This window comes from Elephas maximus, chromosome 6, assembly GCF_024166365.1.
Source record: "Elephas maximus indicus isolate mEleMax1 chromosome 6, mEleMax1 primary haplotype, whole genome shotgun sequence".
In the NCBI taxonomy this organism is placed as follows: domain Eukaryota; kingdom Metazoa; phylum Chordata; class Mammalia; order Proboscidea; family Elephantidae; genus Elephas; species Elephas maximus.
In genome coordinates, this window is record NC_064824.1 from 67,579,569 (window position 1) to 67,607,038 (window position 27,470).

At 39.4% G+C, this 27,470-nt stretch overlaps 1 long non-coding RNA gene across 3 annotated transcripts; it reads right to left on the minus strand.

Annotated features, from left to right (window-relative positions):
* Positions 1-2,591: 2,591 nt before the first annotated feature.
* LOC126077772 (uncharacterized) lies at positions 2,592-27,455 on the minus strand. 3 transcript variants are annotated; one of them, XR_007517846.1, is made up of 4 exons: positions 26,678-27,455; positions 20,194-20,275; positions 4,190-4,679; positions 2,592-2,935 (listed from the first exon to the last, which is right to left on the minus strand). It is a non-coding gene; the product is annotated as an uncharacterized LOC126077772 (long non-coding RNA). The 3 variants fall into 3 exon arrangements; XR_007517845.1 differs by lacking the exon at positions 2,592-2,935 and having other exon boundaries at positions 3,769-4,679; positions 26,719-27,455; XR_007517844.1 differs by lacking the exon at positions 2,592-2,935 and having other exon boundaries at positions 3,769-4,679.
* Positions 27,456-27,470: the final 15 nt, after the last annotated feature.

Sequence of the window (27,470 nt, forward strand, 5' to 3'; positions counted from 1 at the left end):
GACCTCCCCTGTATTGCGTGTTGTCTTTCCATTCACCTAAAATAGTTCTTGTCTACTATCTAATTTGTGAATAACCCTCTCACTCCCTCCTTCCCTCCTCTCTCTCGTAACCATCAAAGAATATTTTCTTCTCTGTTTAAACTATTTCTCAAGTCCTTATAATAGTGGTCTCATACAATATTTGTCCTTTTGCAACTAATTTCGCTCAACATAATGCCTTCCAGATTCCTCCATGTTATGAAAAATGTTTCACAGTTTCATCACTGTTCTTTATTGATGCATAGTTTCCCATTGTGTGAATATACCATCATTTATTTATCCATTCATCTGTTGATGGGCACCTTGGTTGCTTCCATCTTTTTGCTATTGTAAACAGTGCTGCAGTGAACATGGGTGTGCATATATCTGTTTGTGTAAAGGCTCTTATTTCTCTAGGTTATATTCCAAAGAGTGGGATTGCCAGATCGTATGGTAGTTCTACTTCTAGCTTTTTAAGGAAGCGCCAAATTGATTTCCAAAGTGGCTGTGCCATTTTACATTCCCACCAGCAATGTATAAGTGTTCCAGCCTCTCCATAACCTCTCCAACATTATTTTGTGTTTTTTGGATTAATGCCGGCCTTGTTGAAGTGAGATGGAGTCTCATTGTAGTTTTGATTTGCATTTCTCTAATGGCTAATGATAGTGAGCATTTCCTCATGTATCTGTTAGCTACCTGAATGTCTTCTTTAGTGAAGTGCCTGTTCATGTCCTTTGCCTATTTTTTAATTGGGTTGTCTTTTTGTAGTTGAGTTTTTGCAGCATCATGTAAATTTTAGAGATAAGACGCTGATCCAAATTGTCATAGCTAAAAACTTTTTCTCAGCCTATAGGTAATCTTTTTACTCTTTTGGTGACATCTTTGGATGATCATAGGTGTTTGATTCTTAGATTTTTTGATCCATTTTGAGTTAAAGTCCAAGGCTGTTTACGCCTGGACAGGAGTCACTTCTGTCCTGAGCTCCCCAGACTAGACAAGCTGGCAGATTTTGTTTTTCCCCAACTGTGAATTTACTCCTTCTCCAAGGTGGGGAGAATGGCTCAGGATGCTCAGCAGGACCTATCTCAGGCCCAGGGAAATCAACAGCCACTGAAGCCGGCTTGGAGGCTGGGGACGTGGTAAAATATATGCAAGTACTTAGCTTTTGCCAAGACCACCGTTCTTCTCTGGTTCCAGAGGTGTGAGTAGGCTGTGCAGCTGGCTGTCTCTCCCTGAGGAAACTGCACTCAGAACACTATTGCCAGCTCCGCCACAGTTGCTCCAGGGAATGGTGCCTGAGGGTTCCTGCCGGTTCACATCTGGCAACTCCTCTCCTCTTCTGAACCATCTCTCCCTCCCCCTGCTGCTCAGTCCATCTTTTAACTTTGCCTTTGATATTCAGGGCTCCTAGCCTGTCAGAAATTCTAATTGTTTCACTTGTATTTTCAGGTCCTTGTTGTAAGAGGGATCACCATAAGTGTCTGACTACTCTGCCATCTTGGCCCCGCCTCCCCAAGCCATGGTATTTTTAATTGCCTCATATGCACATGAAAGCTGGACAATGAACAAAGAAGACAGGAGAAGAATTGATGCATACGAATTGTGGTGTTAGTGAAGAATGTTGAATATACCATGGACTGCCAGAAAAATGAACAAATCATTCTTGGAGGATATACGGCCACAATGCCCCTTAGAAGCCAGGATGGTAAGACTGTCTCGCTTACTTTGGACATGTCATCAGGAGAGGCCAATAGCTGCAGAAAGACACCATGCTTGGTGAAGTAGAGGGTCAGTGTAAAAGAGGGAGACCCTCAATGAAACGGATTGACAAGTGGCTGCAACAATTGGTTCAACCATAGCAATGATTATGAGGATGGCACATCTGGGCGATGTTTTGTTGTTATACATGAGGTATACTATGAGTTGGAGCTGACTCAAAGGCACCTAACAACAACAATAAACCAGTACCAGTTTCCATGGAGTCCATTCTGATTCATGGCAACCCCATGTGCTGCACAGTAGAACTGTATTCTCCAGGGTTTTCAAAGCTGTGACCTTTCGGGAGCAAATGGCCAGGCCTTTCTTCTTAGGTGGGTTCAAACTGACAACCTTTCAAGTATTTAACCATCTGTGCTACTCAGGGAATCCATGAAGGTACTACAGGTCCCTTTATAAGTCCATTATAGAATTAAAAAAGTCTTGTTTGGCAAACAAAAGTATTCTATGGTATCAGAAGTCAGATCACCCTTTGGGGCAGGTAATCACTGAAAGGGAATCACTGGAGTGCTGCTCATGTTTCTTGATCTTGGCACTGGCTACATGGGTACGTTTACTTTCAAAATTATAGTTGCATACTTACGATTTGTACAGTTTTCTGTATTTATGTTATGCGTCAAAAAAATTTTTCCTAAGATAAGGGAAAAGCCCTAGAGCAGAGGCTTCTGAAGACATTCTGGTTAATGGGAAGCCAGCAATGCAATTTCTAGACATCAGCTTTTGCTTCTCAGCCCTCTTTCTTTCTTTCCTGGTGTATGTACATACACACACTCACACTTATATATGGACCTGTTAAAAAAACCAAACCTATTGCTGTTGACTCATAGTGACCCTATAAGACAGAACTACCCTATAGGGTTTCCAAGGAGAAGCTGATGGATTTGAACTGCCAATCTTTCGGTTAGCAGTAGCTCTTAACCACTGTGCCACCAGGGCTCCCATATATGGACACACACCCAAATACAAACATTGGCTCAGAGGCAGAAGAGGCCAGCAAGCACACTGCAGAGGAGTGTATTTACCTTCTGTTCCCAACCCTGACCCAAATGCAGCTCCTAAGGCTTGATGACGTCCATAGAAAAGGATTTGATATTCTAGGCCTCAGTGTTGGAAAGGGGGTCCTCCTTCTCTTGGTATAAACCTAGGCCCACGGAGGCAGAAGAAATAGGGTAACTTTAAACATCAGTTAACTAATGGTACCATATGTATATATTTATGTATGTTTAGCAAAAACGAAATACTTTAAAAGGTTAACAGTTTTTAACTGCTGAGTGATGGCACGAATCAAATATTTTTTTTTATACTTTTCTCTCATTCTCATGTTTCCTATGTTGATTGTATATTATTTTATAATCAATAAAAATATAAATGCATAAATAAAAAAATCTTGTGTTTGTATAATACATTATCATTTTCAAAAATATTTTACAAATATTTTCTCTCAGTCTGTGGCTTGTTTTTTCATTTGCTTAACTGTCCCTTTTGAAGAGCAGAGTTTTAAATAATAATTAAGTCTAATAACTTAGCATTTTTTTCTCTTTCATAGATTGTACTTTTGGTGTTTTATCTAAAAACTCATCATCATCAATTGATTCTTATCATCATTCTGTGACATTATTATCCCCATTTTACAGATGGGAAACCAAGCCTCAAAGATTAACTAACTTGACTAAGTTCAGATGGACAGCAGCAGAAGTAATGGATTTGAACTCATTTATATTCCAATGCTCTTTCGCTATACAACATTGTGATGTTATCTAGTCCTAATCTTTCTTTTTTTTTTTTAATCCTATCCTTTTTGTCTTTTTGGTTTTCTTTTTTGAGTTTTTTAAAGTTCCCCCCCGCCCCCCCACCACCGCCAACCTAGGGTGAACATAGTTTGCCAGAAGAACACCAGGGGAAAAAAAGGTGGATGAAGCTAGTCCAAAGAATATCCTAATGGCAATGTTAGAAATATGTTCTAAGGTAGCCATGTCAAATATTCTTGCAATCACAAAACCCACAGGAGCATATCATAAAAGTTAAAGTTCCATCCGCATAAAAAATACAGACACATACAACATTTTGCATATAACTTTAGGGATTCGGATGCCGTGGCTGCTCTATGACAACAAAAATGTTAGCGTGGGGGTAGATACATGCAGAAATCAGTTTAACCCTGGTCTTCTGGGGGGCAATATAAAATAACACAGGAAATAACATCTATAAAAGAACTAACATAGCTCCTATGCATAGTGGGCACTCAATAAATTCTTGTCGAATCTGAAGCTTGGTAAGCCTGATTAACAGTATTGTTTTGCGGAGACGTAGGGAATCCATACCCACTTTGCTTAACATAAAATTCAATATTATAAGGATTTTCATTATACTACTTCACTTTGTTTTCTCCACCCACCCTTTGAAATGTTCTGTTCAGCCCTTTTACTTCATCATTTCTTCTTTTTTGCTTTAGCTAATCTATGTTCAAGTGCAAGATTCAAAGTCTTTTCTTACATCCATTTTGATCTCTTTTTTCTTTTCTGTCTTTTTAACAACCCTTTCCTTTCTTCATGTATGATGTCCTTGATGTCATTCCACAACTCATCTGGTCTTTGGTCATTAGTGTTCAATATGTCAAATCTTTCTTGAGATGGCCTCTAAAATTCAGGTGAGATATACTCAAGGTCATACTTTGGCTCTTGTGGATTTGTTTTAATTTTCTTCTGCTTCAACTTGAACTTGCATATGAGCAATTGATGATCTATTCTGCAGTTGGCTGCTGGCCTTGTTCTAAATGATAATATCGAGCTTCTCCATCATCTCTTCCCACAGATGTAGTCGATCTGATGCCTGTGTATTCCATTCGGCGAGGTCCATGTGTATAGTCACCATTTACGTGATCTTGGCTGAAAGCAGAGAATACCAGAAACATGTTAACCTGTGTTTTATTGACTACGGAAAGGCATTCAACTGTGTGCATCAAAACAAATTATGGATAACATTGCAAAGAATGGGAATTCCAGAATATTTAATTGTGTTCATGCACAACCTGTACATAGACCAAGAGGCAATCCTTCAAACAGAACAAGGGGAATCTGTGTGGATTAAAGTCAGGGAAGGTGTGCATCAAGGTTGTATTCTTCCACCATATTTATTCAATCTGTATGTTGAGCAAATAATCTAGAAGCTGGACTATATGAAGAACACAGCATCAGGACTGGAGGAAGGCTCATTAACAACTTGTGATATGCAGAGGACACAACCTTGCTTGCTGAAAGTGAAGAGGACTTGATGAAGATCAAAGACTACAGCTTTTAGTATGGACTACACTTCAGCATAAAGAAAACAAAAACCCTCACAACTGGACCAATAAGCAATATCATGATAAAGGGAGAAAAGACTGAAGTTGTCAAAGATTTCATTTTGCTTGGATCCACAATCAACGCCCTTGGAAGCAGCAGTCAAGATGTATTGCATTGGGCAAATCTGCTGCAAAGTCCTCTTTAAAGTGTTAAAAAGCAAAGATATCGCCTTGAGGACTAAGGTGCGCCTGACCCAAACCATGGTATTTTCAATCGCTTCATATGCATGTGAAAGCTGGACGATGAACAAGGCAGAGAGAAGAAATGACATATTTGAATTATGGTACTGGTGCAGAATACTGAATATATCACGGACTGCCAAAGAATGAACAAATCTGTCTTGAAAGTATAGCCAGAAAGCTGCGTAGAAGCAAGGATGTCAAGATATTGTTTCATGTACTTTGGACACGTCATCAAGAGGGACCAGTCCCTGGAGAAGAACATCCTGCTTAATAAAGTAGAGGATCAACAAAAAAGAGAAAGACCCTCAATGAGATAGACTGACACTGTGGCTGCAACACTGGGCTCAAACATAACAATTGTGAGGATGGCGCAAGACCAAACCGTGTTTTGTTCTGTTGTATATGGGCCTGCTATGAGTTGGAACCAACTTGAGGCGCCTCACAACAATTATAAGAATTGGCCACAGGATGTCGCTATTGCTCTGGAGAAAAGCTTAAACAGAAAACTGGCCAGTTTCAAATGATGAGCGGTGAGGAGGAAGGTGGGAGTTGCATCATTTTCCTATCCTGAGGCCCTTTTTTTTTTTTTTTTAAGTAAATGTAATTTTAACATAATTCATTGAACTTGCATATTCTACTAAAAATACTGCATCAACATTCTATTTCATATACTGTGCAGTTTTCCCAAGTACAAAAAATTAAAATGTACTATTGGGGTTCAGGAACTTCACTCTAACAGATGACCCATGGGGAGTCTCAATCATTCATTTATTCACTCATCAAAGATTAAAGTACCCACCATGCGATAGGCACTGTGCAAAAGGTTTGGGAATATCTGGTCTAGACTTGAAGTTCTGATCACTCTCAAGATAGCTCTGGGTAATCAGGTACCAGCTTAGAGTAGCAATAGAATAGGGATTTGTTTGAGAACCCCAGTAGGGATCCTGGTCACCCAAAACAGCCTCTTGCAATTATTCGACCTAAAAAGTGTCATAATGCATCCTACATCATATGGTACTGCCTTGGGTAAGAAGGAAATCCTGGTGGCACTGTGGTTAAGTGCTGTAGCTGCTAACCAAAAGGTCGGCAGTTCAAATCTACCAGACGCTCTGTGGAAATTGTATGGGGCAGTCCTGCCTTATCCTATAGGGTCACTAGGAATCGAAATCAACCCAACAGCAACGGGTTTGGTTTTTGTGGTTTGGTCTTGGGTAATAACCATTCACCACTACAAAGGTGAGTAATAAACCAAAACCAAACCAAACCTGTTGCCATCGAGTCGATTCCGACTCTACAGGACAGAGTAGAACTGCCCCGTAGAGTTTCCAAGGAACACCTGGTAGATTTGAACTACCAACCTTTTGGTTAGCAGCTGTAACACTTAACTACTACGCCACCAGGATTTCCAAGTAATAAACACTCGTCTGTAAAATGTCCACCTGGCCTGTGCCTTCCTCTTTCAGGGTACCACTAAAAGCACAATAGAAGAAGCCAACAACATTCACACGTACTGTTTTGGTTTTGCTTTATAACAGCATTTTTTTTTTTTTTTTTTTTTTTTTTTTTTACCTAGTCCAAGATTTATTTTTTTTTTTTTTTTTTTTTATAATAACTTTTATTAAGCTTCAAGTGAACGTTTACAAATCCAATCAGTCTGTCACATATAAGTTTACATACATCTCACTCCCTACTCCCACTTACTCTCCCCGTCTTGAGTCAGCCCTTTCAGTCTCTCCTTTCTTGACAATTTTGCCGGCTTCCCTCTCTCTCTATCCTCCCATCCCCCCTCCAGACAAGAGTTGCCAACACAATCTCAAGTGTCCACCTGATATAATTAGCTCACTCTTCATCAGCGTCTCTCTCCCACCCGCTGACCAGTCCCTTTCATGTCTGATGAGTTGTCTTCAGGGATGGTTCCTGTCCTGTGTCAACAGAAGGTCTGGAGAGCATGACCGCCGGGATTCCTCCAGTCTCAGTCAGACCATTAAGTTTGGTCTTCTTATGAGAATTTGGGGTCTGCATCCCACTGCTCTCCTGCTCCCTCAGGGGTCCTCTGCTGAGCTCCCTGTCAGGGCAGTCATCGATTGTGGCCGGGCACCAACTAGTTCTTCTGGTCTCAGGATGATGTAGGTCTCTGGTTCATGTGGCCCTTTCTGTCTCTTGGGCTCTTAGTTGTCATGTGGGCTTGGTGTTCTTCATTTTCCTTTGCTCCAGGTGGGTTGAGACCAATTGCTGCATCTTAGATGGCTGCTTGTTAGCATTTAAGACCCCAGACGCCACATTTCAAAGTGGGATGCAGAATGATTTCATAATAGAATTATTTTGCCAATTGACTTAGAAGTCCCCGCAAACCATGTTCCCCAGACCCCCGCGCTTGCTCCGCTGAGCTTTGAAGCATTCATTTTATCCCGGAAACTTCTTTGCTTTTGGTCCAGTCCAATTGAGCTGACCTTCCATGTATTGAGTGTTGTCTTTCCCTTCACCTAAAGCAGTTCTTATCTACTGATTAATCAATAAAAAAACCCTCTCCCACCCTCCCTCCCTCCCCCCCTCGTAACCACAAAAGTATGTGTTCTTCTCAGGTTTACTATTTCTCAAGATCTTATAATAGTGGTCTTATACAGAATTTGTCCTTTTGCCTCTGACTCATTTCGCTCAGCATAATGCCTTCCAGGTTCCTCCATGTTATGAAATGTTTCAGAGATTCATCACTGTTCTTTATCGATGCGTAGTATTCCATTGTGTGAATATACCACAATTTATTTACCCATTCATCCGTTGATGGACACCTTGGTTGCTTCCAACTTTTTGCTATTGTAAACAGAGCTGCAATAAACATGGGTGTGCATATATCTGTTTGTATGAAGGCTCTTGTATCTCTAGGGTATATTCCGAGGAGTGGGATTTCTGGGTTGTATGGTAGTTCTATTTCTAACTGTTTAAGATAACGCCAGATAGATTTCCAAAGTGGTTGTACCATTTTACATTCCCACCAGCAGTGTATGAGAGTTCCAATCTCTCCGCAGCCTCTCCAACATTTATTATTTTGTGTTTTTTGGATTAATGCCAGCCTTGCTGGTGTATAACAGCATTTTTAAGCTATAATTCACGTACCATAAAATTCAACCTTTTAACGTATACAATTCAGTGGTTTCAGTATGCTCACGGAGTTGTACAATCATCACTACTATCTAATTTTAAAACATTTTCATCACCTAAAATTTAAAAAAAGCATCTATTAGCAGTCAGTCCCCATCCTCTCTTGCCCCTAGCCTCTGGCAACCACTAATCTACTTTATTTGTCTCTATGGATTTACTTACTCTTCTTATTTCATGTAAATGAAGTCATAATACATAAACTGTTTTTAACGGCAGAGGAAACCAATTCCTTCATCTCTACCCCAACCACAATGGTTTGATTGGATGGGTTTCTGCTTCCTGGGTCATGCCTAATATATAAATCTGTAAACCCTTATTCTACAGAGCATGAATTCCCTTGGGGGAATAACAACTTGGCTAAAAACTACAGTCATACTGAAGTGAAGCTGGTTTCACTAAGGACAAAAGTGTCTGAAATTAATCACTTTCTGAAATCATTACCGAGTAATAAGTATGTTCTTCAAAAATGTAGAATCTTTATGGGTATAGTACTTGTATCTATTATCTTATATTCTGAAGTAGGAGACAAGAAAAATTAACCATGAGCCTCTGCTAGTCTCTTAATCAATCATTAAAGAAGCATTCCTCCACCCAGGTACATAGAGTAGTGAGCTGACAGTAATCTGCTTGACAGTGGAGGAAAATAACATCTACAGCGAGAAAATAGTGCCTGGCATTGTACTAGGCACTTTCCTCCCATCAATCCTGCAAGGTAAGTATGAGAAAATAAGACTTGGTGAGATTCAGTAACTTGTCTAAGGAAGACTGCATCCCTGGTATGTGGCAGAGTCAAGTAATGGTTAGAAACAGAACCAGGAGCCAAGCTTTTTGGGTTCAAATCCTGCATTCTATAGCACCCTACCTGTATGATCTTGGGCAACTTACTTAACCTTCTGTGGTTCAAGTCACTTCTGTAAGGAGAGTATACTAATAACACCTTCCTTATAGGGTAGTTTTAAGGTTTAAATAAGTTAATACCTAAAGCATTTAGAAGAGCCTGGCATATGGAAACCACTACATAAGTATTATCGATTACTATTAGCAATAGAAGCCCTGGTAGCACAGTGGTTAAGAGCTACGGCTGCTAACCAAAAGGTCAGAAGCAATTTGAGTCCACTAGCTGCTCCCTGAAAACCTTGTGGGACAGTTCTACTCCATCCTATAAGGTCGGTATGAGTTGGAATCCACTCAACGGCAAAGGGTTTGGTTTTTGATTAGTAGAATCCACCTTTGCTTAGATTTAAATCCTTGACCTTGATGAACAATAGTGCCTCTCCATGCTTGGCTTATATTCCTGCAGGTTATAAACAGTGGTTGGGAGGGCGCTGAGCTGTATTGGCAATGCCTCGGAAGGCAGCCTTTCTGTCAGTGTGTAGGCATGGCACCATGAGCACCTTGGTGGGGCCACCCTGTTCACTGTCCAGATGATATATGCTGCATCTTATTTCTTTCACTCACTGTACATAAATACCACAGCTCTGACAGGCATTTCAGTATTGTGCATTATAAAGATGCAGGAGAAAGACGTGAAGAGCTATTCCTCCCGCAAGAGCTCTTACATCACTGTAGAAGCAGATTAGTAAAGCTTCTCTGACATTTTCCAAAAAAATTTTTTAAAAAAGGGAAGCAAAACCAGACCAATAAGGTGATAACAAGAACTAATGACCTGAAAAGCATTTTCCTGCCCATGTTCCAAAGCAACAGGGACAATTAAGCTGATTTATGGCAGCAATAATAATGATGCTACTGCTACCATTACTGGCTTAGTCAGCAGTTGTCCTTATCGAAATGGTCTTTTTTAGGGAGCCCTGGTGGTGCAGTGGTTATTAGAGTCTATAAGTCTGCCTAGATTTCCACAAGAAGGAACTGCAAAAGAAAAGGCTGTTCCCTAAAATTTAAAGAAAGAGGGAAAACTTGTATTTAAGTTTTCTTAATAAAATGTATTATCTCTATATTTATATAACTGCCTGTTTGCCTCCCTGGGATCATTTTGGAGAAATATTAATCATCATTAAATAACCAAATCCCTAAAGAACAAATTAAATATCCATGAATCCATACTGACATAAATAAATGATTGAATAAACAAACAGAAGAGAAAATCTTTCTTACAGAAGAATTCTGAGTAATATACGTAAATATTTCTCCTCCAAGAAGATAGACCTTAATTCCCCTCCCCTTGAGTGTAGACTGGACTTAGTGACTTTTTTCCAAAGAACAGAGAATGAAAAGGGAACAATAGTCCTTAGATGGTGCAAACAGTTGATGCCTTGACTGCTAACCCAGAGGTTTGAAGTTCAAGTCTACCCAGAGGGGCCTTGTAAGATAGGTCTAACAATCTAGAAAAATCAGCCACTGAAAACCCTATGGAATCCATTAGGAATCTAATAAGCAAAATACATATAAAACATCGACACAACAAAAAGACAAAAAACCCAATCATAAAATGGTCAAAGACTTGAATAGACAACCAAACAGGACATTCAAATGGCCACCACACATATGAAAAGATGTTCAGCATCATTAACTATCAGACAGGTGCAAATCAAAACCACAAGGAGATACCATCTCACTCCCACTAGGGTGGCTAAGATTAAAAAAAATAAAATAACAAATGTTGGTGAGGATATGGGGAAACTGGAACCCTTATCCAGTGATGATGGGAATGCAAAATGGTACAACTGCTGTGGAAAACGGTATGGCAGTTCCTCAAAAAGCTGAAAAGTAGAACTACCATATGACCCAGAAATTCCACTGCTAGGTATACACCCAAAAGACTTGAAAGCAGATACTCATACAGAGAGACTTGTACACCAATGTTCACTGCAGCACTATTCACAATAGCCAAAAGGTGAAAACAACCTAAATGCCCATGAACAGATGAATGGATATACAAAATAATGGAACATACATGTAATGGAACATTACTCAGCCAGCAGGAGAAATGAAGTCCTGATACATGCTACAATATGGATGGTGCTTGAGGATATTATGCTGAGTGAGAGTCAATCATAAAAGAACAAATATTGTATGACCTCACTTACATAGAAAGACTAGAAAAGGCAAATGTGTAGAGACCAAAGTTTATTAGTGGTTACCAGGAGTGGGGGTGGGGGGGGAGAGAGGATTATTACTTATGGAGTACTGAGTTTCGGTTTACAGTGATGGAAAAAATCACCCTGATTAAGGATAGAGTTGCACATTGATGACTGCAATCTCTGTTAGTAAGCTGAACACCAGTAAAAAGTTAAACTGGCAAAAGTTATGTGCTAGAGATACTTACAAGGACAAAAAACAAAAGTAACTGCTGAGGCTGCTTATGTACAACCAAACACCTGATAGGATTTGGTTCCTTGGTTTGGAGGTTTAGGGTCATGGTTTCACGGGACATCCTAGTTGACTGGCCTAATAATGCGTTTAGTGCTTTTGTTCTGCCTGCTACGCTTCTGTGTAGTGCCCGGGGTCTTAAAAGCTTGAAAGCGGCCATCTGAGGCACAATAATTGATCTCTATTCACTTGGAGCAACAGAGGAAGAAGGAAAGTCAGGAATAAGAGAGTATATGGAATGTGCAGAACTGCCTCCATGAACAATTCCCTCCTTTGCCACGAGACCAGAGGAACTGGGTGGTGCCCAGCTACTACTACTGAACATTTTGATTAAAGATTCTGTAGAAGAATCCTGATCAAAAGGCTGAAAATGCAGGATAGAATTTCAAATTCTCATAAGACTCCAGACTTTCTGGAGCCATGGAGGCTGGATAAACCCTTGAAACTACTGCCCTGAGATAATCTTTAAACCTCAAATGAAAAATATCCCCTGAAGTCTTCTTAAAACCGAAAAACAGTTTAGTTTAACTAGTAAAGAATGTCTGCCTTAAGCATTGTGCTCTTCCAAGATCTACCTATATGGGATCAAGTTGACAACAGCAACTCCAAAGACTAGCTAGGAAACTTATGGGGCAGTGAATTTACGCTAACAGGCGAGGAACAACTTAGAAAAGGAGGGTAAGAATGGCTGCACAACTCAAAAGAATGTAATCAATGTCACTAAATGGTACATGTAGAAACTGTTGAATTTATGTATGTTTTGCTGTGTATATTCTCAACAACAAAACGAATAAAATTTTTAAAAATTTAAAAACCTACCGAGCATAGTTCTACTTTTGACACACACAGGGTTACCATGAGTAGGAGTTTTTATAGTGGTGAAACCAAGGAGATACCACCTTAACCAAATGATCAAGGTTGATATCAGGAATAAGTCATGTTGATATGATACCTCTGATATGATACCTATATTCCAGAACAATATATTTTTTATATTTTTATAAAATATAAAATTAAAATATCTTATGTATTTTTTTGCCCCAATTTAGGGACATGTATGTATGTGTTAGTATATTCAGAAATATACAGAAGAGGTCTGGAAGGAAAAGACCAAATTGTTAACAATGGTCACCTTTGGGGAGAAAAGTGTTATTGGAGGAAGGAGAGCAGATGAGGGAGTTTACTCTTTCCTCCACCTATTTCTGTAATGTTTAAAAATTTTGCAGCAGTCACTTTTGTAATTTTTGTTAATTTAATAAAACAGAAATGACCTAAAAGAGAGAGAACCTGGGGAGGAATTCACAACTTTATACTTCATGGCTCTGGTCTCCTCCCAAATATGAAGACGACTCTAGTAAAGTATTTTTTTGAATACATTTACAGATTAATCATTCCCTATTTTTAAAATATTTTATTCATACAAAGATAATTTCATGCTACTCTTAAATTATGAATTCTAATTTCTCAGTTCTGAACTTTAGCATTTTTCCCAGTAGGGATGTTAAAGCTTTATTAGGTTGTGAGTGACTATATGTCTCTCAACTGTTTCACAGGCCTCTTTTGGCAAATCCAGGATGAAATATTGATACATACTAGTAACTAGTAAATGTCAAATGAAAAAAAGAAAGAAAAATGAAATGTAAATGAAACATTGACATATATGATTATATAACACCAAATTCTACCAGCATCTAAATGGCTAAACGTAGTAAATTTACATTTCGGTACAATCTTTGCTTAAAATGCTGAATAAGTATTTTTTGATTAATGAGTTCAAGAAACAACATTATGTCGTGGCAAAAGCAATGGAAAAAGATAAAGAATAGCCCTCAGGGCTCTAGTTAGGAGTCTTAACTCCTTGTCCATTCCTAGCTGAGGCAAGTGGCAAGTGTGTGAAAAGAGAATACATGTCTTACAGATGGAAGAATCACTGGAGTCAGGTTATGAAGGCTATGGGAATGAATATATGAAGAGGAATGAGCATTCTACATTTTCATTGAATCCCCAAGATACTATTATTTTCATATGTGAAAATATGCATTAATCCATATGAACTTCAGACATCAACAGTATTACCCTGCTTCTAACAGTGAGATAAGATTAGACAACATGTCCATTCCACATTCTGTGTTAAGTCCAGCAATGTTCCCCAGATGTATGTGATACAGTTACTGCTATGGATTGAATTGTGTCTCCCAAAACTATGGGCTGTAAATCCTAACCTCTATGCCTGTGGTTATAATCCCATTTGGGAATGGGTTGTCTTTGTTATGTTAATGAGACAAATTTAGTGTAGAGTGTGTCTTGAGTCTTACAAGATACAAAAGGAGCAGATGAGGTAAGCAGAGATGGGGAAGATAGATGCCAAGCCACGTGGAAAACTCCAAAGAACCAGGAAACAGAAGTTGAAGAGACAAGGATCCTAACCCAGAGCCAACAGAGAGAAAGCCTTCCCCTGGAGTCCAAACTCTGAATTCGGACTTCCAGCCTCCTAACCTGTGAGATAACAAATTTCTGTTTATTAAAGCCAACCACTTGTGATATTTTTATTATAGCAGCACTAGATAACTCAGACAGTTACCTATCGCTCCAAGCTTCCACTTCTTCTGAATTAATAAATTCAGATTACAGATCACCTCACCTTCACAAACCCTCTGTCCTTGTTCTGAGCCATGAAATTCAGCTTCTCTTTCAGGGGAAGAAACACTCACACAAAGCCTTTGTGCACACAACAGATGTTACTTAGAGTTTTGTGAGATGAATGGGGTTCACATCATAATCCTACAGGTAACTTAAAATTGAGTTAGATAACCATGTCATTCAAATGGCCTTCTGCCAGGTTCCAAAACGACCATTTCTATGTCAGCCAGGGTACTGGGTTCTCCTCTTCGTCTTTCCCACTTCCCCTCACAATGTATCACAAAGATAAATAAGTTGATGGCCTTCTGGAAGGCATTTTTCATCTGTTTACTTTTTATTAATACAGATAATATTATAGCTTACAAAATGGAATTTCTAAGCTTTACTAGCTATGTTATAATCAGTAAAAAAAAAAAAAGTAGACACTAAAAATTCTAAGAAATAAATAACCTTTTTCTTCCTTCTATAACCTCTCTAATCTTTAAATTTGACCTGATAGTTAATGTACTGTAAATAGTTCCAACATCATCAGATTGTTTTTGTGTTCTGGATTTACATGAAAGAACAGTAACAGTTAAAACCATTCCATTCACAAAGTTTACGTTTAATGCTGCAAGGAGTTGCAATTTTATCACCCCATTGAGCACAGAGGCCCAATTTGAGTATACAAATCATATTATAAAATCAAATAATAATCTTTTAAATTTGTTACTATACAGCAGTAATGGCATACTATTAAAATAACTTTAGCTGTACAGTAGATCTACTTTGAGGTATGAGTTGAAAATTAGTGCTTGTAAAAGTTTTTATTAAAATGATTAATAACAAAATACAAATAATTATAGACATTTTCCTTGTTCTTTTTTTATACAGAAGATACACAGGAGCTATGATAGGGACTGACTTAGATCAAAGCCATGCTATGGTGTGATACAGTGGTACTATGATATGAATATAAATGACTGTGTTTAGTTTTGGTAGGGTGGCTGATGTAGAAATGCTAATCATTTTGTCAATGAAGGTCAGTATATAAAGGCCTGCCCATTTTTTAATGGAGATTAGAGTAATATTAAAAATATTAATCTAGGAAGATAATTTCATAGGTTTACAGGTTTAAATCACGAAGAAGGGTGAATCCAGGCAAAGAACATAAAAGAAAGCACAAGGTACATAGTGGGAATCAGAGGTTCAACAGTTCAGAACACTTGGCAATAGGTAAATAGTCAGATCTAAGACTAGAATTCTGGGGTGATTTGGCTTTATAATGACAATGATAAAGATAATTACAAAGAGATTCAGCTTTTAAAGTTTAGGGAAGAGACACTGCAGTACAGTGAACAGGACTAGCGTGGCTCACTTAGAAGTCACTGGTTTGTTTCCAATTTGACCAGACAAGAGGTCAATGGGGTTGTTCACATAAGGAATAAAAGAGGTCTGGTTCTTCCCACTACTATTAGTCTCAAAACACAAGGGCAGAAGATAAGAAATAATAAAAATTAGACCAGAAATCAGTGGAAATGAAAACAAGAAATTAATAGAGAAAACCAATGAAACCAAAAGCTGGTTCTTTGAAAAGATCAATGATCAATGAAATTGATAAACCTCTAGCCAAGCTAACCAAGAAAAAAAAGAAGACACCAACTGCTAACATTAGAAATGAAAGCAGGATCACCACAACTGATCCAATGGACATTAAAAGGATAACAACTCTCCATGCCTACAAATTTGATAATTTAGATGAAATGGACCGATTCCTTAAAAGATACAATCTACCAAAACTCACACAAGGAAAACAGATAATCTGAATAGACCTTTATCTATTAAAGAAATGGAATCAGCAATTAACAACCTTCCAAAATACCAGGCACAGATGGTTTCACTGGTGAATTCTACTAAACAGAACACTTCCTAATACACTTTATGAAGCCAGTTTACCATAAGACCAAAACCAGACAAGGACATTACTAAGAAGGAAAATTACAAGCCATTATCTCCCATGAAGATAGATGCAAAAATTCTCAACCAAGTATTAGCAAATCAAATCCAACAATATAAAGAAATAATTATATACCATGCTTAAATGGAATTTACCCCAGGTATTCAAGGTTGGTTCAACATTCAACAATCAATCAATGTAATTCACAATATCAACAGGCTAAGGAATAAAATCATATGATCACATCAATTAATGCAGAAAAAGCATTTGACGAAATCCAACACACTCTCTTGACAGAAGCTCTCAGCAAACTAGGAAGAGGGGAACTTCCTCAACTTGATAAAGAACATCCACACGCACAAAAAAAAAAAAAACCCTACAGTTAGCAACAGACTTAATGGTGAGAAACTAGATACTTTCCCTTTAAGATTGGGGACAAGAATGCCCCCTCTCATCACTCCTACTCAACATCATACTGGAAGTCTTAGTTAATGCAACTAGACAAGAAAAGGAAATAAAAGGTACACACATCGGTTAGGAAGAAAGAAAACAGTCTTTGCAGATGATATGATTGGCTATGTAGAACATCAACAAAAAACTCCTAGAACTAATAAGTGATTTAGTATGGTAGCAGGACACAAGGCTAATATACAAAAGCCAACTGCTTTCTCATATACCAGGGATGGATGATGAGAATCTGAAACTAAAAACGCAGCACTATTTACATTACCACACAAAAAATTAAATTCTTAGATATAAATCTAACAAAATATGTACAAGATCTATATGAGGAAAACTACAAAACGCTGACAGAACAAATCGAAGATCTATATAAATGAAGAGATATCCCATGCTCATGGACACAAAACCAAAAAACCAAACCCCCTGCCATTGAAAAATGTAGAACAGAATTCAAATACAGGTACAAAGACCAGACTTACTGGTCTGACAGAGACTGCAGGAACCCCTGAGACTACGGCCCCCGGACACTCTCCTAACCCAGTATTGAAACCATTTCCAAAGCTCACTTTTCAGACAAAGATTAGACAGGTCTATAAACAAAAATAACACACAAGTTCAATCAAGTATATGAGACCAAACGGGCAACTCCTGTCCCTTAAGCAAGACAAGAAGGCAGGAAGGGACAGGAACTTGATGAATGCACACAGGGAACCCAGGATGGAAAGGCAAAGCATGCTGTCACATTGTGGGGACTGCAACTAATGTCACGAAATAATGTGCATACATTTTTTAATGAGATATTAACTTGATTTATAAAATCTGAGCTAAAGCACAATAAAATTAAAAAAAAAAGAACAGCAATCACTGGGGTATCTAATATATGGTGGATACTCAATAGAACAATTAATGCTGACACGTTGGAGCCAAGACTATTACTTATGACCCTTCGACATTAATAAAAATTTGGTAATTTCAAAAAGAAGATGGGTACAGTATGGAGAGGACTAAATGACTTAGTGATACAAGGCTAACAGCTAGTTTTTATTCTTGTTTTGACTTTATTGTGCTTCTTTCCTACCCAGGCCATGATGTCTTCCACTAGGCTATCAGCTCCTTGAGGACTATTACCCCAATGCTGAGCTCAGAACCTGGCACACAGCAGACCCTCAATAAATATCCGCAGAAGTATTTAGATGAACCCTGTTGTTCAGTGATGTCAGACACAATGTAGTGTTCCCTGACAATTTAAAGTAAAACTTTTGCCCTGTATTGTTTTGACCCAAGTCAGCTTAAGAATGAAATTTAACCATTGTATAAAATGACCATTTTATATATGTTGGTTTTATTTTTTTCCAAGGGTTCTATGCTTATACAAACATGCAAAAGTAGTTTTCAACAAAAACACCTTATATTTGCACAGAAATTTAACTTTTTAAAAACTCTTTATATGTTAGATCTCACAACAGCCTTGAAAAGAATGGTATTATTAGCCCTTAAACATGGAAGCCCAGGTTCAGACTGGTTACCTGATCCCCACGTTGCTGAAAGAATAGACTAGGACTGCTGTCTCCAGACTCATGTTTTTACACCACACTGTTTTTTCCTCCTGCAATCTCTAATCATTCTGTTTACCTGGGTTTTTATTTCTCCTAGAAGGATCTAGTGTCAAGTTAATTGACTCCCCAAGACACTGAAGAAATGGGGTGGTATGGGTCTCTCCAAACAATTTTCAACTAAAATGTTCAGGCCATTTGTTTGGTTTGAATGATGTGGATAATGTCACAAGTTTTTACTTTTAGGCCTGAGAATTGTTCTACCTTGAGGTTAAAAAAAAATAAAAGCCTGTTGCCACAGAGTCGATTCTGACTCATAGCAACCCTATAGGACAGAACAGGACCACCCCATAGGGTTTCTAAGGAGCGGCTGGTGGATTCGAACTGTCAACCTTTTGGTCAGCAGCCAAGCTCCCAACCACTGCGCCAACAGGGCTCCAATCTTGAGGCAGGTGCATGGTATTGCTAATCAAAACTACAGAATTTGGGAAGTAATAAAATTTTTTACACATATCTTCTAATTGTCTTGTTCGATTTCTTTCTTCATGAGTCTCACATAACTCACTCATTTATTCACTTTCAACAAGTATTTATTGAGCTCCCACTAGGTTCCAGGCACTGTGCTAGACACTGTGCTAATTGCAAAAGGCAGGCACATCCCTACCTTCAGAAAACTAATAGTTCCATAGGCGAAGACAGACAATTAACTCAATCCTGTCTAAATTAATCCATAAATTCAATGTATTTGCACTGAATATGCTAAAACTCGGACGGCAGAATAGAAAGACAAAATGATTAAGTCAATTTTGAAGAAGAGTAAGAATAAAATATTCTAAAATTAAATCGTGGTTATTTTTTTTTTATGGTTGTACAACTCTGGGAATATACTAAAAACCACTGAATTGCATACTTCAAAAGGGTAAATTTTGTGGTGTCTGTGTCAAAGCTGTTATTTTTAACATCACCAACCTAAAATTATTTAATTATACATTTTAGATTGGATTTTTTACCACTCAGAATCCAGTCAAAAAAGGAGAAACAATAGGAAAAAAATGTACAATGAGGGATTTTAGTATAGGAATTCTATCTTACCCATTTGTGAGAGCTGTTTACACATTCTATGTGAAGCTGTTGTTCATGGGTGTGGTGAGTGCTAGTGTCTGAAGACCTCAGGGTGGCTAGTCAGGAAGGAAGATGGGTGGGAAGTGGGGAAGCAAGGACAAGATGGAACCTCTGAGGATGAGCTAGAACTTATGAGGACAGACTGGAACTCATGTTGGTCTCTCATGGTTCCCAAGCTTCCAACTTCATCCAGGGAGGTATTCTGCATGAGAATTTGGCTCTCTTCATCATGGAGCTCAACACATACTTGGCCAAGGAGTCAGAGAAGCTGAACAGAATATCCATAATGAACTGGAGGAGCTGTGGACCTGGCAGCTGTCCCAAATCCACAAGAAGAAACCAGCAGATAAATAACAACGTCAGTGCTCTATGCTCTGTACCAGCCTCCCAAGCATAAAAAGAGTATGGCTGCTCCTCCACTTCTATCTTTCAAATCTCTTGCAAAATGTCTCTCTATGGCCCACAGTAACTTGCAACTATGCAGGGAAAGGAATTCTGGGAGATAGAGTTTCAGTTTAGTTGAAGTGACACAATACAAATCTACCACAGAATCACAAAGTCCATCGTTAACTACTTTAATACAGCAAGCTTTTTTAAAAATCAGTTTTTAAATACTACATATATACAGATTATTTCTAAACTTAACAAAAAAGAATTATACTATATTGGAGTCTTACCCTGTCTTGAAAAAAAGGTATTTCCGCGGAATAAGTCGTTGGTCCTTTCTTCAACAGCATAAATGGTGATATACACATCGACCTAGCCAGATGAAAAACACAGAATCAAAGTGACTACATATGTGGAAAGAGAAAAGCCCTGGTGGTGCAGTGGTTGAGAGTTCGGCTGCTAACCAAAAGGTAAGCAGTTCAAATCTACCAGCCACTCCTTGGAAACCCTATGGGGTGGTTCTACTCTGTCCTATACGGTCGCTATGAGTCGGAATCAACTTGGCACCAACAGGTGGAAAGAAGTGATGGAGGACCTCAGTATCTTCAGCCAGAACAAAGGCAGGGGTCAACTGTGGAACAGATCATGAATTGCTCATATGCAAATTCAAGATGAAGCTGAAGAAAACTGAAACAAGCCCACAGAGTCAAAGTACGACCTTGAATAAATCTCACCTGAATTCAGAGACCACCTCAAGAATAGATTTGATGTGTTGAAAGCTAATGACCAAACACCAGACAAGTTGTGGGATGACATCAAGGACATCATGCATGAAGAAAGCAAAGGGTCATTGAAAAGACAGGAAAGAAAGAAAAGACCAAGATGGATGTCCAAAGAGACTCTGAAACTTGCTCTTGAATGTGCAGTAGCTAGGGTAAATGGAAGAAATGATCACATAAAAGAGGTGGGCAGAAGATTTCGAAGTCTGCCTCGGGAAGACAAAGTATTATGCTGAAATGTGCAAGGATCTAGAGTTAGAAAACCAAAAGAACATGCTTATCATTTCTCAAGCTAAAAGAACTGAAGAAAAAATTCAAGACACAAGTTGCAATACTGAAGGATTCTATGGGAGAAATATTAAATGGGGCAGGAAACACCAAAAGAAGATGGAAGAAATACACAGAGTCACTATATCAAAAAGAACTCGTTGACATTCAACCATTTCAAGGGGTAGCATGTGCTAAAGAACCGATGCTGTTGAAGGAAGAAGTCCAAGCTGCACCGAAGGCAGTGGCAAAAAATAAGGCTTCAAGAATTGATGGAATACCAATTGAGATGTCTCAACAAATGTCTCAACTCACTTGTCTATGCCAAGAAATCTAGAAGACAGCTACCTGGCCAACCAAGTAGAAAAGATCCATATTTGCACTCATTCCAAAGAAAGGTGATCCAACAGAAGGCAGAAATTATCAAACAGTATCATTAATATCATACACAAGCAAAATTTTGCTGAAGATAATTCAAAAACAGTTACAGCAGCACATTAACAGGGAACAGTCAGAAATTCAAGCTGGATGCAGAAGAGGAAATGGAATGAGGGATGTCACTGCTGATGTCACCTGGATCTTGGCTGAAAGCAGAGAATACCAGACAGATGTCTACAGGTGTTTTATTGACTTCACAAAGGAATTTGACTGTGTAGATCATTAACAAATTATAGATAACACTGTGAAAGATGGGAATTCCAGAACACTTAATTGTGCCCATAAGGAACCTGTACATAGACCAAGAGGCAGTCGTTCGAACAGAACAAGGGGCTACCACATGGTTTAAAATCAGAAAAGGTGTGTGCCAGGATTGTATCCTTTCACCATACTTATTCAATGCGTATGCTGAGCAAACAATCCAAGAAACTTGACTATATGAATAAGAACACAGCATCAAGGTTGGAGGATGACTCATTAACAACCTGTGATATACAGATGAACAACCTTGCTTGCTGAAAAAGACCAAAGAGTACAGTCTTCAGTATGGATTACACTTTAACATAAAGAAAACAAAAATTCTCACAACCGGACCAATAAGGCAACATCACGATAAACAGAGAAAATAATTAAATTGTCAAGGGTTTCATTTTACTTGGATCAGTAATCAATGCCTATGGAAGCAGCAATCAGGAAATCAAACGACCTATTGCATTGGGCAAATCTGCTGCTAAATATCTCTTTAAAGTGTTAAAAAAAAAAAAAAAAACAACAAAGATGTGACCTAAGGTACGACTGACCCAAGCCATGGTGTTCTCAATGGCCTCATATGCATGCAAAAGCTGGACAGTGAATAAGGAAAACTGAAGAAGGATTGATACATTTGAATTATGGTGTTGATGAAGATTGTCGAATATACTATGGACTGCCAGAAGAACGAATACACCTGTCTTGGAAGAAGTACAGCCAGGATGCCCCTTAGAAGCAAGGATGGCGAGACTTTGTCTCACGTATTGTGGATACATTATGAGGAGGGCTCAGTCCCTGGAGGAGGACATCATGCTTGGTAGAGAGTCCGTGAAAATGAGGAAGACCCTCAACAAGATGCTTTGACACAGTGGGCTCAAATGTAGCAAAGATTGTGAAAATGATGCAGCATAAGGCAGCATTTCATTCTGTTGTATACAGGGTTGCTGAGTTGGAACAGACTCGACTGCACCTTACGATAGTCTATTTTGTTTATTAACATATCACACAGTTAACAGGAACACTGGCAAGTGGTATATAATCAATAAATATTTGTTGAATGAATGCATTAATGAATATTTTGGGTTTAACTGGTTTTATCATTTCTCAATTTAATTCCAAACTCTCCTGGATTTAACAGATCCTGGTTCACTATACTAGTATTGGGCTTATTTATCCTTAGATCTATTTTTCTTCCTTTGGCTGGTCTGCCCTATCTCTCAAGAGGGCCAACCTTCATAGAGTGTGTTTCCCAAATCCTGTCAGCTGGATCCCAGTTGGTATTAATCCGTTTGAGGTACTAGTGGCAGACTGAAGCACAAGGTAGGAAGGGGGAGGAAAAAACCAAGGTATATTTCTCCCTCTCTTTTTGCCTTGGAAATCCTGGTACTGTAGTGGTTAAGAGCTACAGCTGCTAAACAGAAGGCTGGCAGTTCAAATCTATCAGGCGCTCCTTGGAAACTCTATGGGACAGTTCCACTCTGTCCTACGGAGTCTCTATGAGTTGGACTCAACTCGATAGCAACAGGTTTTGAGTTTTTTTTTTTTCCTGTCTCAGTGGGTTCCTTGGGTAGCAGTTAAGCATCCTCCATGACTTCAGCTTTCTGCTGACAGGATCACTGTGGTTCCAGATTTTGTAGTTAAGTTTTGAAATCAGAAAGTGCATGTCTTCTAAAATATTAAGCGTTCTGATCTGTGAACATGAGATGTTTTGCCATTTGTTTAGGTCTTCTTTAATGTCTTTCAATGACGTTTTGTAGTTTTCAGTATACAAGTCTTGTATTCTTTTGTTAAATTTGTTCCTGTTTTGTTCTTTTTTAAGCTATAGTAAATGGATTGTTTTTTAATTACATTTTCAGATTATTCACGGCTACCTGTTGTCAACCAGTCAATTCCAACTCACAGCAACCTCATAGGACAGAGTGGAACTGCCTCATGGGGTTTACATGGAGCAGCTGGTGGATTCAGACTGTCAACCTTTTGGTTAGCAGCCGAGCTCTTAGTCAGTATACCACCAGAGCTCCTATTCATTGCTGGTGTACAGAAATACAATTGGCTTTTGTATATTGATCTGGTATCTTATAACCATGATAGCTTGTTTATTAGCTCTAATAGTTTTTTTCTGGATTCCTTAGGACTTTCTATATACAAGAGCATGTTATTTGTAAATAGAGATAGTTTTACTTCTTCTGTTCCAATCTGGATGCCTTTTATTTCTTTTTCTTGCCTGATTTCCTTGTCTAGAACTTCCAGCACAATGTTGAATAGAAGAAACTTGTGATTTTAAGTTTAACAGAATAAGTTGGCCAAGTGTGTAAACAACACTGGAATATTTAAGATAAATTAAGATTCATCCTATGTATAAGTTTAATTTATTCCATTTTGTTGATTTTACATAATTGCAAAGGTTCTCCTTGTTAGATCATTGTAAAATAGTAGTAGTAATAGTGTCAGAACTCACCTAACTTCAGGAGTGAATTATTAGTCCAAGGCTGATTCCTATTAGGTGGAGGTCAGACAACCCTCCTCTCTCCAATCATTCCAATGGCCACACCAAACTCACAGACCGCACTTACAGTTAAGTGGTTTATTAAGGGAGTAAAAGGGTACTACTCGAGATCAGGATCAACAGGCTGTAACTCAGGATTGGGATTAGGAAGCATGTAGGCAAAGTCTGGAAGGCTCCCCCAAAGTGGACAGTACATCCCTCCCTTTTTCAGTGCAGGACAGCTCTCTCAGTTCCTCTTGGCTGTGCAAGCAAGCAGACCCTTCTCTCTGCCATATACACTCCCTCTTCGCCATCTCAGGACAGGACTCTCTGTCTTTGGCCGTCAGGCTCTCCAGTGCTAACTGACCCAGCTCATAGCAAGTGCAGCAGTTTTTTTAAGCTCTCTTAGCTGCATTCCTAGCAGCAAGTTTCTGCCATAACCACTGATCCTGCCACAGGGCCCCTTCCAAGCCTCTTGCTGTCTTCAGCGTTACAGCCCTTGACTCTTGTTACGTATCTTTTAGGAGGTTCTCTGCCTCCTCTCTCTCTGCTTCTTCTCTGTTCTTGCCTGACTTGCCTTTTCTGCTTTCTGTTTCCTTCTTCCTTCTCTTTCTGTCTGCAAACCTCTGTGGGGTTGACTGAATTTATAAGCAAACTCGTAGTCAATTTCAAGGCATGGCCCTCCCATCAAGGCCATGAACTGACCAATCCCCTCTCATAGGCCACAGTCACTTCATTTGCATAGTAAGCTATAGTCACTTCATTTCTGTAAGTATATTGACCAATCCCTGCAAGGTACATAAAATAGACCAATCACAGGGCAGGCTGCAATCCAGGGCCAAACGAAAAGTATCAAATAATTATTTACAGCTTACCCAGGAAATGTCAATCGACCTGGACAAAAAGTAACAAAACCTCTGGGGTCGAAAACTAGGGCAATGGTAACTCCTCAGAGTTTAGGGGGAAAATCTCTCGAGCTGTTTTTCCAAAGAACCAAGGCAAAAGGCTACATAAAGGAACTCATTTTACCACAGTCATGGATTTGAAATGCTTAAAGAGGACTGAATAAACTTTTGATCCAGTGGCAGCTGGGCTGAGCAGAATATGGACCCTCCCCCCCACCACCACGACCACCAACTTTGCAACCAGGAAGCTCTCAGTGTTTCACTCAGTTCTCCCCACCCCCCAGCACACTCTGCAACTAGGACAGTAGACGCCTTTCCCTTTGTGAAGGATTTTATTGCCAGTGGTATCACCATTGCTATATCCAAAACTAAGGAGCCCTGGTGGTGTAGTGGTTAAAGTACCTGGCTGCCAAATGAAAGACCAGTGGTTCAAACCTACCAGCAGCTCTGTGGGAAAAAGATGTGGCAGTCTACTCCCATGATGATTAGGGCCTTGGAAACGCTATGGGGCAGTTCTGTTCTGTCCTACAGGATCACTATGAGTCGGAATTGACTTGATGGCAAAGTATACCCAAAACTACAGTGACCCAAACTACAATGGTGAGTCAGGGATAGGATATCAATTATAGACATTCCAGTTCAAAGCGGGGAAATGGCAGGTAAAAATGAATCACTGGTATACAAAATTTCTGAAAGCCATTTGTTTTTATTGATTAGGTTTCAAGGTCTGGGAATAACATTCTGTGGCTCTCCACTCCGCTTTCGGGCTTTTGGTTCTACCCTCTGAGACTTAAAAGGTAGCACATGTTTGCAGCTGGACGGTTTGATCAGCCTGCTTCCTGACAGTAGAATTTTGTGAGATGTTATACCCTCTACCCACTGCCCAGTTCCAAAGATGCTCCCACATTATAGGTATTTGTTACAATAGAACCCCATTCCTGATACCAAAATCTGTGTTTTCTATTACTACATAATAAATTACCACAAATTTAGCAGCTGCCCTGAATTAAAAAAAAAAAAAACCATCGCCATTGAGTTAATTCCAACTCATTGTGACCCTATACGACAGAGTTGAACTGTCCTATGGGGTTTCCAAGGAGCCCCTGGTGGATTTGAACTGCCGACCTTTTGGTTAGCAACTGTAGCTCTTAACCACTACACCACCAGGGTTTCCTGCCCTGAATAGCGTCACCTAGAACTCATGTCCACCCAGGACCTGGGAATGTGACCTTATTGGGAAATAGGGTTTTTGCAGATATAACCAAATTGAGATGAGGTCATACTGGATTAGGGTGGGTCCTAAATCCAGTATGTCCAGTGTCCTTATAAGAAGAGGGAAATTTAGACAGAGACACAGGCACACGGGGGAGAAGGCAACGTGAAGACAGAGACAGAAACTGGAGTGATGCATCTACAAGCCAAGGAGCACCAAGGATTGTCAGTAACCACCAGAAGATAAATGAGGCAAGGAAGAATTCTTCCCTACAGCATTCAGAGGGAGCATGATCCTGCCAGCATCTTGATTTCAAACTTCTAGCCTCCAGAACTATGAGAGAATAAACTTCTGTTATTTTAAGTCATTCAGTTTGCAGTAATTTGTTTCAGCAGCTCTAGGAAACTAATATAGCAGCTTAAAACTACAGATACTTACTATCTCTGTTTCTGTAGGTCAGAAGTCCAGGCACGGCTTACCTGGGTGCTCTGCTTCAGGGTCTGTCTCACCAGGCTGCAATCCAAATGTTGGCTGGGTCTGTGGCCTCATCATGTTTTACCTGGGAAAGATGTGTTTACTAGCTCATTCAGGTTGTTGGCATAATTCAATTCCTTGCACCTATGGGATTGAGGCTTCTGGTCCTAAGGGCCCCATCATAGAAGCTGGCTTCTACAAGGCAAGCAGGACAATCTTCCTCACTCTAGTTGGCTAAGATTTATTATGTACCTACTATGTGCGGAGGCACTGTTCAAAGCCATGAACTAGATAGGTCAGGTCCCTGTACTGAGGAAGCTCGCGGTAGAGGGACAGAAAGATCAGAGAAAGCCAGAGTTGACATTTTAACTGAGACCTGAATGACAAGGAGCCCTTCAAGCAGAGATCTGGGAAACTGCGTTCCAGAAGGAAAAAAGGGGCTCTCCAAAGACCATGAGCTCTGCCTGGCTGGAATGTAGTGAGTAGGGAGGGCGGCATGAGGTAAGAGAGGGTGGTGGGACCAGATCCGGAGGGGCCTACTAGACCACGTAACTAACTTGGGAGTTTTAAGCAAATTTTTTTTACGGTGTGAAGAAATGGGGAAGGGCATGGAATGGCTTAAGGATATCTGTTTGGAGGCAAAGAAGGTCGCCCAGAGGTCAAGCACACGCCCCTCCGCCACAGCCCCGTCGACTTCTAAGCGACTAGTCGAGCCTCACGTCTCAAATCAGCTTTGGCGGAAGTGCAGAGCTGCGGA